General features: G+C 42.8%; 1 pseudogene; it reads left to right on the top strand.

The window, feature by feature from the left end:
• Window positions 1-498: 498 nt before the first annotated feature.
• LOC127670522 (uncharacterized) overlaps window positions 499-12,089 on the top strand; it is a 64,217-nt pseudogene continuing 52,626 nt past the window's right edge.

Consider the following 12,089-nt stretch of genomic DNA (forward strand, 5'->3'; position numbering starts at 1 on the left):
AACCCTTTCATCACCCTCCCCCCACCTTTCTTTCTTTGTGCATGCTTCAATCCTGAAGTAATTGCTGGTATTCTGATAGCTCATACTCCTGCTCTTCTGTATCTAGTTCTTTGTATCTCTGCTTTAAGATCATTAGCTGTACTGTACCTATGTGTTTCTTAACAATAGTGACCAAGCAGTTTAAAATGTAGGGGCCAAAGGTCAACAATATCAGGAGAACAATTAAGGGTCCTAACAGGGTGGCTAAACAAGGGGAGGAGTTAAACCAAGACTCAACCAGCCCTGACTCTGTTCTCTTTCTTTTTTGCTTGGCTAGCCCTTTCCTCGCCTTGGCCATTGACTCTTTAACAGCCCTGGAATGGTCTATATAAAAACAACACCACTCACCTAAGGCAACACATAGCCCTCCTATTCTGCAATACTACTATTATTGATAACGAAGTCAGTGATTCTTGAAAGTGACTGATGGAAGTTTCTATTCTCTCTACATCTAAATCAATGGCTGCCCTCAGACTGTCATTATCTCCTTGTAAGACCAGTGTGGAAGTCCTGGTGGCTGCTCCGGCCATCCCCAATCCCAACAGATGGGAGACAGTGAGTGTTGTAACAGGTTTAGTGGATGGGAACATAGGATGGGGGAAGGAACCAGAATCTAAAGGTACCACCTGGCAGTCATGACCAAGGTCGAGTGACCTTGAGCTTGAACAGATTGTCAGTCTTCTGTACCATACAGCCGCGGGCTCTGGAGAGTGGGGATGCTGCAAGTTTCACATGGGAAGCATACACCCAGGCTGCAGTATCTCCCACCTTGAATCCCGTGGGAGCGACTAGCAGCACCAGGAAAGGTCCCTTCCATCACGGTTCCAGCGACTGTTCCCTGAAGCCTCCTTACACAGATCCAATCACCAGTCTGGAAGTGGTGAGGAGTCTCTGGCATACCTAGAACATTTAAGGCAGACAGTTTGGACAAAATCTCATGTTGTAGGGTACCTCCTGGGACGGCCCAGTGGACACCAAAGGAGTTGGGGTACCAAAGAGGATCTTAAAAGGGGTCAGGTTAAAATGGCAGGGGCTGTTCTGGGCTCAGAACAGGGTCAAAGGGAGGGTCACCACACAGCCTGAGCCAGTCTCCAAGGTCAATTTAGTTAAGGTCTCTTGTAGAGTTCTGTTTATTTTCTCTGCCTGTACTGAGCTCTGGAGACGGTATGCACAATGGAGCTACCAATCAGTCCCCAATATCTCTGTCAATCACTGACTTACCTTAGAGACAAAAGCAGAACCATTGTCCAATCCAATTACCTTGGGCACTCTGAACCTTGGGAAAATATCTTCTTTAGCTATCACAGTAGCTGTTTCCTGCTTAGTGGGGAATGTCTCAACCCATCCAGAGAAAATGTCTACAAACACTAGAAGGTATTCGTAACCATATTTTTCTGTCTTAACTTCTGTAAAATCTCTCAATCTATTCTAAGCTGTTCTCCCCTAGGTCTTTTGCCCTGCTTACTCTTGGCTAAGTAAACATTCACTTGCTGGCCCCAAACCTAAGTCTTATAAATATGTACTTATAAATATGGTCCCTTAACTTCTTGAACAAGCTTTTTTAATCCCCTGAGTCCATCTGTGCATTTGGCCTAGTAAGTCTTTTGTTTACTTTCTGCGGAGTATAGTTCTCTCTTCTTATGTGCGCCGTTGTCCTTTCTTGGTAATAGTTGGTAGGGTGGCTAGAAATCTGAGTCCTTTTTTCTTCAGCATATTCTAAGTGAGGTCATCCCTTAATCCACTCCCATTTCCCAGTGGGTGTCTCTTGCAGGCCCATAACCGGGATAGGCTCCTGCATGGCCACTTCTGAAGCCACTTGCTCTACCTGGTTATTGCCCACTGAGTCTCTTCTCTTCTGATGTCCTGGGCAGTGCATAATACTCACAGTTGCTGGTTTTATTAGGGCATCCAAAAGGTCCAAGATTTCCTGTCTGTTTCCTCTGATGTGAGCAGTCCTCTTGGCACATATCCCTATGGACATGGACTGAGGCAGAGGCACACCTGCTATCCACAAGGATGTTAATTTTCTTCCTGGCTCCAAGTTCCAAGGTCTTGGTGAGGACAATTAGCTCCACTTTCTTTCTGCGTTGACATGCCAGGGAGTGGAGGTTCTGCCCAGATGACATTTGTGCCGTCCACCAGAGCAGCACCTGCTAGTCTCTGACTTTGATGGAGAAAACCTGTCTGTAAACCAGGTAGCTTCTGCTTTTGGCAAGGGTCAGTCAAAGAGGTCTCTCCTTTTAAGCCAGTTACCTGTGGCCCATTGGGCAGGAAGTGTATCTGGACCCCCATTTTTGAGAGTGTGTCTTGCCCCAATGGGATAGGGACAGTATGGGGCAAACCTAAATGAATGGACTACCCAGCCCATCCCTAGGTCCACTGTTCTTCTGGTAGTCCATAAACACATTTTGATGCCAGTGGCTTCTCGGATCCACCATCTTTCCTTAGAAACAGGGCCATCAGCTTTGAGGAATGAGTGCTGAGCCCCTGTGTCCACCAAGAATTAAATGGGTTTCCCCTCCATTCTCAGAGTTACCCTGGGTTAGGGGAGGGTGTCTGAACCTGGTCTCCCCTAGACACTGTCTTTACCCAGTGCTAATGCCTTCACCATTTAGGGGCACTCTTCCCAAGTCCTGGGACTTCCTGCTCCTGGCTTCCATTTGTTAGGGCACTCTTGGGTCCAGTGGCCTTTTTCCTTGTAGTGTGCACACTGGTCCTTTACAAGGGATTTTCTATCTCTCTTTGGTTGGAGTCCCTCTTCTCTGCCTTCTTTAACCAGTCCCAAGCCAGGACTCTGTAGATTCCTTCCCTGTCTCTTTTCTTTCTTTCTTCTCTGTTCTTCTCCTCCTCTGTCTCCCTGTAATGGCAGAGTTTCTTAGCAACCTGCACTAAATCCTTCAATGACTTACCTTGACCTTCTAGCCTCTGAAGCTTTTTTCTGATATCTCTACTATCCTGGTCTATAAAAGCCATTGCCCTAGTAGTTTTATATTCCTTGCCCCTGGGGTCATAGGGTGTGTATTTGTGGAATGCCTCTGTGACCCACTCTAGGAAGGCTGTGGTCTCTGTTTAACTTCACATACCTTGGTCAAATTTGTGGGTTGCCATGCGGCCCCCTTGAGACCTGCCCATGGAATCTGGTGGTAGACCTTCAGGTGCCCCTTACCTTTTGCCATATTAAAGTCCCAGTCAGGTCTAATCAGGAAAGCCCACTGTTCATGATGCCTGGTCAATCAACAATGCCCCCGTGTCTGAGGGGGTATTCTAGCTTCCTGCATTATAAATAAAACAATTTCGAAGAGATTAATCAGCCCCTTGGAAAATATGCCCTTTGTGAGAGAGCCACCATGGTATCAGGGGAGGTGGCTCTCAGATCTCTTCTCGCTTCTTCCTGGTCCCATATGGGCTGAGTATCCTAGAACCAGTGCCAGTGCTGGTGGGGCCATGGGGGCAAGGGTAGGAAGATATAGATGGGGAGGGTCTTGGAGCAACAGGCCTGCAGTTGATGGGCCTTGAAGGATCGACTTCTTCTCAGGTCCAGATCTCTCCACTCATGCTTCCTCTTTCCTGAAGGCCCGAATCTGTGAGGTGTGTCTCGGGAAAGAAAGGCTATTATCTATGAGGGGGGAGGTGGGTCCTCCACTAGATTCTTCAATGTAACTATAAAGACTTTCTCTTCTACTGCTTTGATCACCTGCAAGTCATAGGTCCCTATGGGTGGGTCATTTGGAGAAGCAGAGAGTAACTAACTTGCTTTTCAGTCTAATGTCCAAACAATGTTGTCAGTCTAAGTCCAAGAACACAGAAAGACATACCAACGAATACAGAGAAAAACAATCAGCACACAGATAGCTCGACAGGTGGGCATCTAGGTCCAAGAACACAGAACAAGATACTAACAAACACAGAAAAAACAATCACCACACAAACCACCTGACACTGCAACGGGCCGGCATCCAGGTCCAAGAATGCAGAGAAAGACAACACAGAGCTCACCCCCTGATGGGCCCAGTTACAGACACCAGGTTCTCCTGCCCATATGACAGGAACCAGATAATAGAGTTACTCAGCCAGTTCCAGCCACACTGAAACAAACTAGGTGCTCTTTCCCTTGTGGTAGTAGCCAGATAAACCAGGTTACAGCAAGACTTGGCTCCCGATGTTACTGTCTTGCCATTTCCAGAAGGAGCAAAACCTTCCTGACTCTCTCCTGGGGGCCTGACACATCCTTCTGTCTCCTGTGGTCTTGATTTTAAGGCACATCTGCCAGTTGAACTTGACTGCACCAGACATCGTAGGCTTTCTGAGCCTCCTGGATGCTTGCAAGCAAACTGAAAGTTCAGAGAGGCTTACAGACTCAGACTTTGACAAACAATGAGACAGATCCAAAAAAACCACAATGTTACCTGCTTGAGACCTCCAATTCACTACTCCAGCCTGTCCCCACAGAATGTCAGATTCCAGGCCAATACACCAAAAGTAGGACTCAGGGAGCCTTAACTTACCAGAGACACCTTCCCCGCCTCCCCCGAGTGAACAATGTGGAGATGGGAATCGATGCAAGAAGCAAGAGGAATTTTATTTAATCCAGCATGCTGGGGTTGCCCTGCACATGGGGAGAGAATGACCAACTTGTTTCTTTATAACACAGAAACAACAGTAACTCTCCCAAAGTTTGTGATGGATCTAAGTGAAATTATGTCTAGTTTACTGCTGACCACATAATGTGTGCTTAGTTATACACCTTCCTTCCCCTGCGAGCCTCCTCACTGCCTTTTTGTGGGTTGTTAGAGATGGAAGCATCTCTGCAGGAGTTGCTGATTGCTCTCTGTGTTTTACTGCTCAGGGCTTTATGGCCTTCTGTACCATCCTACACAGCATGTGCGGCCTCCTTAAGTCCCTTCACCACTGGGATCCTTGGGGAAGGGGATTATATATACTATATTGTCACGGAGGGTTCTTGTGTTTTACTTCATTGCTGTTTTTGTTTGCTTAGCTGTTGGATTGATTGGTGATTACTGTGCTATAGCATAAAAACTCACAGCATCTTATCGGAATCTTAAATAACTTCTATATTTAAAGGCTACTTCTAATTCTGCTTCCTGTCTCCCAGTTTTACTTGGTTCTCTATTGAGATCTGCACTTTAGATTCTCTTTGACTGATGGGAGCAGGGGAAGGTGGTGTACTTTAGTTAGCCCTTTAGGTATTCTATACTTTCTCTTCTGGGGGAATAAAGAATCCATTAGCCGCAAATCTCAAGTGTCACTCATTGGAAGCAAAAGGAAAACAAAGGATTGAAAACTTAAAATTGCCAGTTTTTGCACAGTACATCTTTCTTCTTAGCTGGAGTTAAAACTAATGATGTTTTCAGGTTGTATTTGTCTATTTTCTTTTGGTACAGAAATGTAAATCCAGTACTCCCTAGATGCTGAATTATTGCATAACCCGCATGTTTCTTAAAACAGGCTGAAATGTAGTTTGCCAAGCATTATACAGACAAACATGTTATTGGAACGGCACCACGGGAAGACGGCTTTATCTACTTGATAGTCTTGTTTCTATAGACTTCAGAAATCACACAGTCTGCTGTCAATGTGTGTGTGTGTGTGTGTGTGTGTGTGAGTGTGTGTATGTGTGCGTGAGAGAGAGAGAGAGAGAGAGAGAGAGAGAGAGAGAGAGAGAGAGAGAGAGAGAGAGAGAGATCTGAGGTAAAAAAATGAGGTAGAAGTAAAGAAAGAAAATATCTTCTGAGAAAGACAAAAAAATATCTTCAGATACAGTTCAGTTTTGAAAATGCTTTTTCCCCTTGCTCCACGTTCTAGCTATCCTTATAATAGCTGCTGAATATTCAGTAAAGACATTTGTAATTGTTCACCGAAAGTTAAAAAAAAAAAAGCCTATTTTATTGGTTATTTTGTTGTTGTCCTTCTGAAATTCATAGCACATTCTTCTGTGGAAACAAAAAACCTTTTTTTTTCCTTTGGAAAATATTATCCCAGATTTGTTTAAGCACAAGGAGCTCAAGACTGATCAACATACAGTATTTTTTGGGACTGACACTCTGTTCAAAGATAGACACTGTCTTAGTTAAGATAATCTATTCCTGATAAGGAGTACGAAATTCTACAACACAGAAAGTCTGAGAAAACAGTGCATCATATGTCACTGGTTCTAGAATCACTCACAACTTGATATATCTGATAAAGAGGTGCATTTTATAATCAGTCCTTTATTTTAGGATTAGCATTTTCATTTTTTTCAAGCCTGCAGATTTCATGAAATACATGAAATATAGTCATCCTAGACTTTTGAGAGATCTCTTCCCCCTCTCATCCCCTTTCCTCCCTTGAGTGTACCTCACGAAGTAACCCCAGCTGATCTCCTGCCTCCACTCGCCTATTCCTGGGAATAGAGCAGTGTTGTCCAGTTCCGTTAACCATAAGCCTGCTGACTACTTTAACACTAGCTAAAGAAAACCTGACGACATCATTAAGTGTCTAAACAAACAAAATTCATAGTCACTCAGCTCTTTTTCAACCCCAGGAGAAATAATGGTCACAGAGCAACAGAAGCATCTGTCCTAATAAACCAGGTTGTTTCCAGGCATTCTTTGCCAGAAACTACTCAGATTCTTTATAATATGTGGACAGAAACACAATCTTCAGACACGTTGCAAGACCTTTCAAATATACAGACCCTGGAATAAAATAGGGCTAGCAGAAAGGGTTTTGGGAGGGAGGAACATGAAGGGGGGAATGATAAACATTATTATCTCAGAGAGCGAAAACATAATTGAAAAATGACTTGTAGGGCCAGGACTCCCATTGTGATAGAGAGCTTGCCTGAGTTCCCTTTCCAGCATTGTAAACAAACAAGCAATGATCCACAAACAATCCAAAATATGTGCATGCAGAGATTGGTGAGTCCGTGAGAAACCCTCACGGACTCACAAAGCCTCAAGAAAGTTGCAGCTGCTGACTGCCCAGCCAGTCCAGCCCAGCACTATTTGGAGGGTGACAATAGGGGACAACAAGGAACTGATATGCATGCACATGGAGGCACAAGAACTTTAGGATCAGAAGCTTCCAGCTTAGTGAGGTAAAAGGTTTGCTCATCGGGGTGACGGCTGGAGCTGCATTTGTTTAGGTTTGGACTTGCCCTTCCTGAAACGGAATCTCTGAAGATTTTTAGAGTCTTTGTCATGTTGCTGTAATCTGACCATAGCATCTCTTCTAGCCACCAGCAAAGCTTTCTAAAATTTCAAGTTACTTGATAATCATAAACCCTTAAAGACTGTAGAGCAGAGGCTGTATGTGGAGATACTGTTCTGTCTTGTTCAGAGGACTTCTCTAAAGACAGTACTTCAGTGCATAAGTAGTATATTTTGGCCTTAAGCTTTGCACCTCTAATGCTTTTCAAGTAATTAGGACTATCTCCGAAGTGTTATAATCCTCTAGAAATGCAGTGTTTGGTTTTACTTGTTATTGTTATGAAATTGCTAGGAATGCATGAACCAGTTAAGGAACAGTATTGCCTGACAGTTAAGTGAGCAGAACAGATGTGTCTATGCCCAATCATGTCTGCTGTGCTAAAGACAGCTTGAGTTAATTTCCAAAATGAACTGTTTTACACTGATATTATGTAGTTAGTATTTGTTCTCAGTTTATTTTTCTTTTAAGACCATGGAAAAGAGTCAGAGGATCACCTTTATGGGATAAGAGTGTGGACACACCTTTGTAAAATCATGTGACACTTCCCAGGCAGAATTCATATCAAAGACTTTCTTGTTTTATAATTGGATTTTTTTCCCCAGTCTGCCATCACAATGAGAGGGAAAAAAATGATCTGATACCAATCTAGTTCAGATTTTATCACTTTAATGCTTTTTCTGCCAAGTAAAAGTTGTGCTAAACTGTTAAATGAACACTTAGATCTATGCTCAAAGAACAATTGTGATGTAACTGGGAGTGCCCAGATATTAAATTTGCACTTCCCTTTTGCAGAACCAGCTTAAATACCCCACCCCTGCATGAACACGCTGTAGTCTATGATATTTATGTTCTTAGGATATTTTGATTCAACTACATCTAAAACAATACTTACATTTTATGGACAAATGCATTGTTTGTCAATTTATGATGCAGGCAGCATAAAGTCATGAATGCATTTGCTAAATGTTTAAATTAAACTTACATATGTTTTCCTATTGCCTAGCTTCCTGTGATACCTAATTATTTTTCTGTTTGTTTGGTTTTTCTTTCAGCAAAAAGGACAGCAAGTGAGTATCTAGTAAGCACTATCATAATAGAAAATGGCATTTCAGAAAATATTGTGTGGAAGCCAAGTACTCCAATATGCAAAACACACAATTCTACCATCCTTCAATATCTCTAAATTGCAACTATTAAAAACAACGCAACCTGTTCTGCAAATGACTAGATGTCCGTTACTTTTAGGTATTGCTTAAGAGCAAATTCTCTGCAGCCAGAGTTCAGTTCCTCATCCTTCCACAGTACTGGCTGTCTGGCCCTCTCCTGGAGGATGGGGACTCCATGCTCACACTCCTGAGTTCTGTCTCTACTTCCTCCTTTTTCAGAGTGCAGACCTTAACCTTCACTTGACGTTAGCTGCTGCATTTTATTGTAGATTTATAATTAACCATCTATATCACGGATGACCAGAATTCAACCTTCTAATCTTAGCTCCTCCCTTTAGAGCTTACTCCCTGAAGTTTCACAGCTCCAATTTTTCTTTAACTGCACCAGATCCCGTAATCCATTCATTGGCTTTACATTCTTATCCCTGTCTCGCATGCTTTTCTGTCCCCTTCAATCTGTGGTCTCCAATGACAACTTATTTGAGCATTTGGATGCTCTTGTTCTATCACGATCACTGACAAAGGCCAACCAATATCAAATCGAACTTTCTGCACCAGCTTCATAGCAGGAGGTGACTGGAGAATATGATCAAGCTTCAAAACCTCCTTCCACGGTCATATCTGTGAATCTGGGCTCTAGAGTGTGTTCACACTCTGTCTTCCCCCTTGTCAATAGATAATCAGTATTTACTGAGAGCAAGAACATCACTAATCGGAGTGCCAGCTACTCTTCCTTATCACCTGCTCCACACAAGTGCCCATTAGCCATTCTTGTCTCTTTCTCTAGCACACCCATTTATTTTAATCAACTTGATCACTAATGTGATTGTACTGGCTGGTTTTGAGTGTCAACTTGACACAGGCTGGAGTTATCACAGAGAAAGGAGTTTCAGTTGGGGAAGCGCCTCCATGAGATCCAACTGCGAGGCATTTTCTCAATGAGTGACCAAGGGGGAGGTCCCCTTGTGAGTGGTACCATCTCTGGGCTGTATTCTTGGGTTCTATAAGAGAGCAGACTGAGCAAGCCAGGGGAAGCAAACCAGTAAGAAACATCCCTCCATGGCCTCTGCATCAGCTCCTGCTTCCTGACCTGCCTGAGTTCCAGTCCTGAGTTCCTTTAGTGATGAACTGCAATGTGGAAGTGTAAGCTGAATAAACCCTTTCCTCCCCAACTTGTTTCTTGCTCATGATGTTTGTGCAGGAATAGAAACCCTGACTAAGACAGTGATCATACAAAGAAAATCAATTTCTCTCATGCTAAAAATATCCTTCAGGTTCTTCTTCTGCACATGCATTCAGCGTCTTTCAGTGTAACCAAACATCCCCCACTGCTCTGCAGATTCTTTAATTTCAATTACATTGTCCTCATTCTGGTTTACACTCTGCCCATTGGGCTTTGAACTCTACAACTAAAGGGACTCTGGCCAGGCCAAGCGTGTGAACGTATCTCTGGCAGGCCTCGCCCTTTGCCCATTCTCTCTGGCTTTCTAAATTATTAGGTTACATTCCATAAGCTACACACTAAGGTCTATTGTTTTATTTAAGCCACTTCTTCCTCTTGAAGCTAATTGCCAAGGTCTGGCTATCAAAGTATTGATGTTCGACAATCAAAAATGTCCTTTGGCTCACGTATTTATATGCCCAATTAAAATTAAACAACTTAACCCCTAACGTGGTGTTTCCCCTTTACCTTTAGAAACTGCCCTTTTCCTATGTTCCTTGTCTGTGTCCCCTCTATTTACAGGCAGCCCTTTGACCTTCTGTGACAAATGTCCCTGCTCCCTCTCCTTGTATCTTCCCTCTTCTCCCTTGTCCTCTGTCTCCTGTCTTTTTCTCTTATTCTCTGTCCTTTGTTCCTCTGAAGTAAGTAAATCTCCTTTGTGCTGAGAACTTGGTCATGGGCCTCCATGGGCTGATACCACTCCTTACAGCAACTTCATCAAAAGTTTTTTCATCATGAACATGTATGTTTCAAAATTCCTTGGTCAAGTTTCTTTTTCTCCTATTTAAGAATAGATTTATATCTCCTGCTTGAAGAGACTTTATACCCAGGTCAACACATGTCTTCCAGGTCTCCTAGCTGCTTTCTTTCCTTATCTCTTCTTATCTTTGGATTTTTATGTATTATTATGTTTCAAACTTTAGTATTTCTAGATTTTTTTTTTAAAGTTTCTAATTAGATACAATTGCCGGCTTTATTTGCCTTATATCTCCTTTTAAGTATTGAAAATAGATTCTTCTCTCATACAATACAACCCAACAGTTTCCTCTCCCTCCATCCCCCTCCTGGGTCTCCCCAAGTCCCCTCTCCCCAAGACCAACTCCCCATCCATTTCCTTTTCAGAAAAAGCAGGCCTCCAAATGACAACAGACAAACAGGACAAAACAAGATGCAAGACTACAAGGCAGACTCCCCTTATCTAGGCTGGACAAGGAAACCCAATAGGAGGAAAAAAGTCTCAAGAGCTGGCAAAAGAGTCAGAGATACACCCACTCGCACCGTTAGGAGTACCTTAAACCTCAAGTTATGAGCCATAGCGCACACAGAGGACCTGATGTAGGCCCATGCTTGATTTTTAATACTATCTGCAGTACAGTCAGATAGCTCTCTATTGCGGATCTTTTCCTAGGTTCTCAAAGTTTCCTTACAACCTGATGCTCAGAACTAGTGCTCAGATGCCAAGGTGACACCTTAAATTCGGCTTTCTCAAAGCTACTGTTGTTTCTTTTCATTCTTTTCAGTCATTCCTGTTTCAGTGAAAGAGGAAAAAATTAAAGAATAGTCAGGCATGGTGACACACACTTATAACCCCAACACCCAGAAAGCAAGTTGAGAAAACTTTGGGCCCCATTGAGATATATCAACCTGGCTCAGGTGCTTGCTACAAAGATTGACAGCTTGTATTTAATTCCTGGGACTTATGTGACAGAAGAAGAGAATTCACAAGTTGTCCTTTGAAGTCCCACATATGAAGGGCAGTAACTGAGCATTCACTCAATTGATGTAATTAATAATATAAACAAGAATATGCAAAAGAGCCTTATATCAATATACCATGAGTATGGTATTTATTTTATGTGTTAGAAATGTGTTGGTTCTTGGGCTAGAGGGAGAGCTCTGTGGTTAAGGGGGCTTGCTGCTCTGGCAGAGGACCTGAGTTCATTTCTCAGCCCTTCGCTCATTACTGCCTGTAATTCCAGCTCTAGGAGATCCAATCTTCTGCACGCCGAAGACAACTATATTCATGTGCATATCCCCAATCCCATGAACTTAATTTAAAATAAAATAAATCTTTAAAAATATAAATGTGTTAATTCTCAGAAGAGGGAAACCATACACCGGAAAAAAAAAAAAAACATTGATTCAGAAAGTCAAAGATGAAAAAAAAAAAGAAAGAAAAGAAAAGAAAGTAAAAACTGAGCTGGAGAGATGGCTGAGCAGTCAAGAGCCCCTGCTGCTCTTGCAGAGCCTCTGAGTACTATTTCTAAGTCCCACATGGTGGCTCTGCATACTGGGCATCCAGCTCCTTCTGGCCTCCGCATGTACCGGGCACATTATGTGCTGCATGTACATACATGCAGGGAAAACACTTAAACAAACAAAAAAATATGATATATAATGTGAGAAAAATCCTTTTCTCAGAAAAGAAAAAAAAAAAAGATAATAGGGAA

Source organism: Apodemus sylvaticus, chromosome 20, assembly GCF_947179515.1.
Source record: "Apodemus sylvaticus chromosome 20, mApoSyl1.1, whole genome shotgun sequence".
In the NCBI taxonomy this organism is placed as follows: domain Eukaryota; kingdom Metazoa; phylum Chordata; class Mammalia; order Rodentia; family Muridae; genus Apodemus; species Apodemus sylvaticus.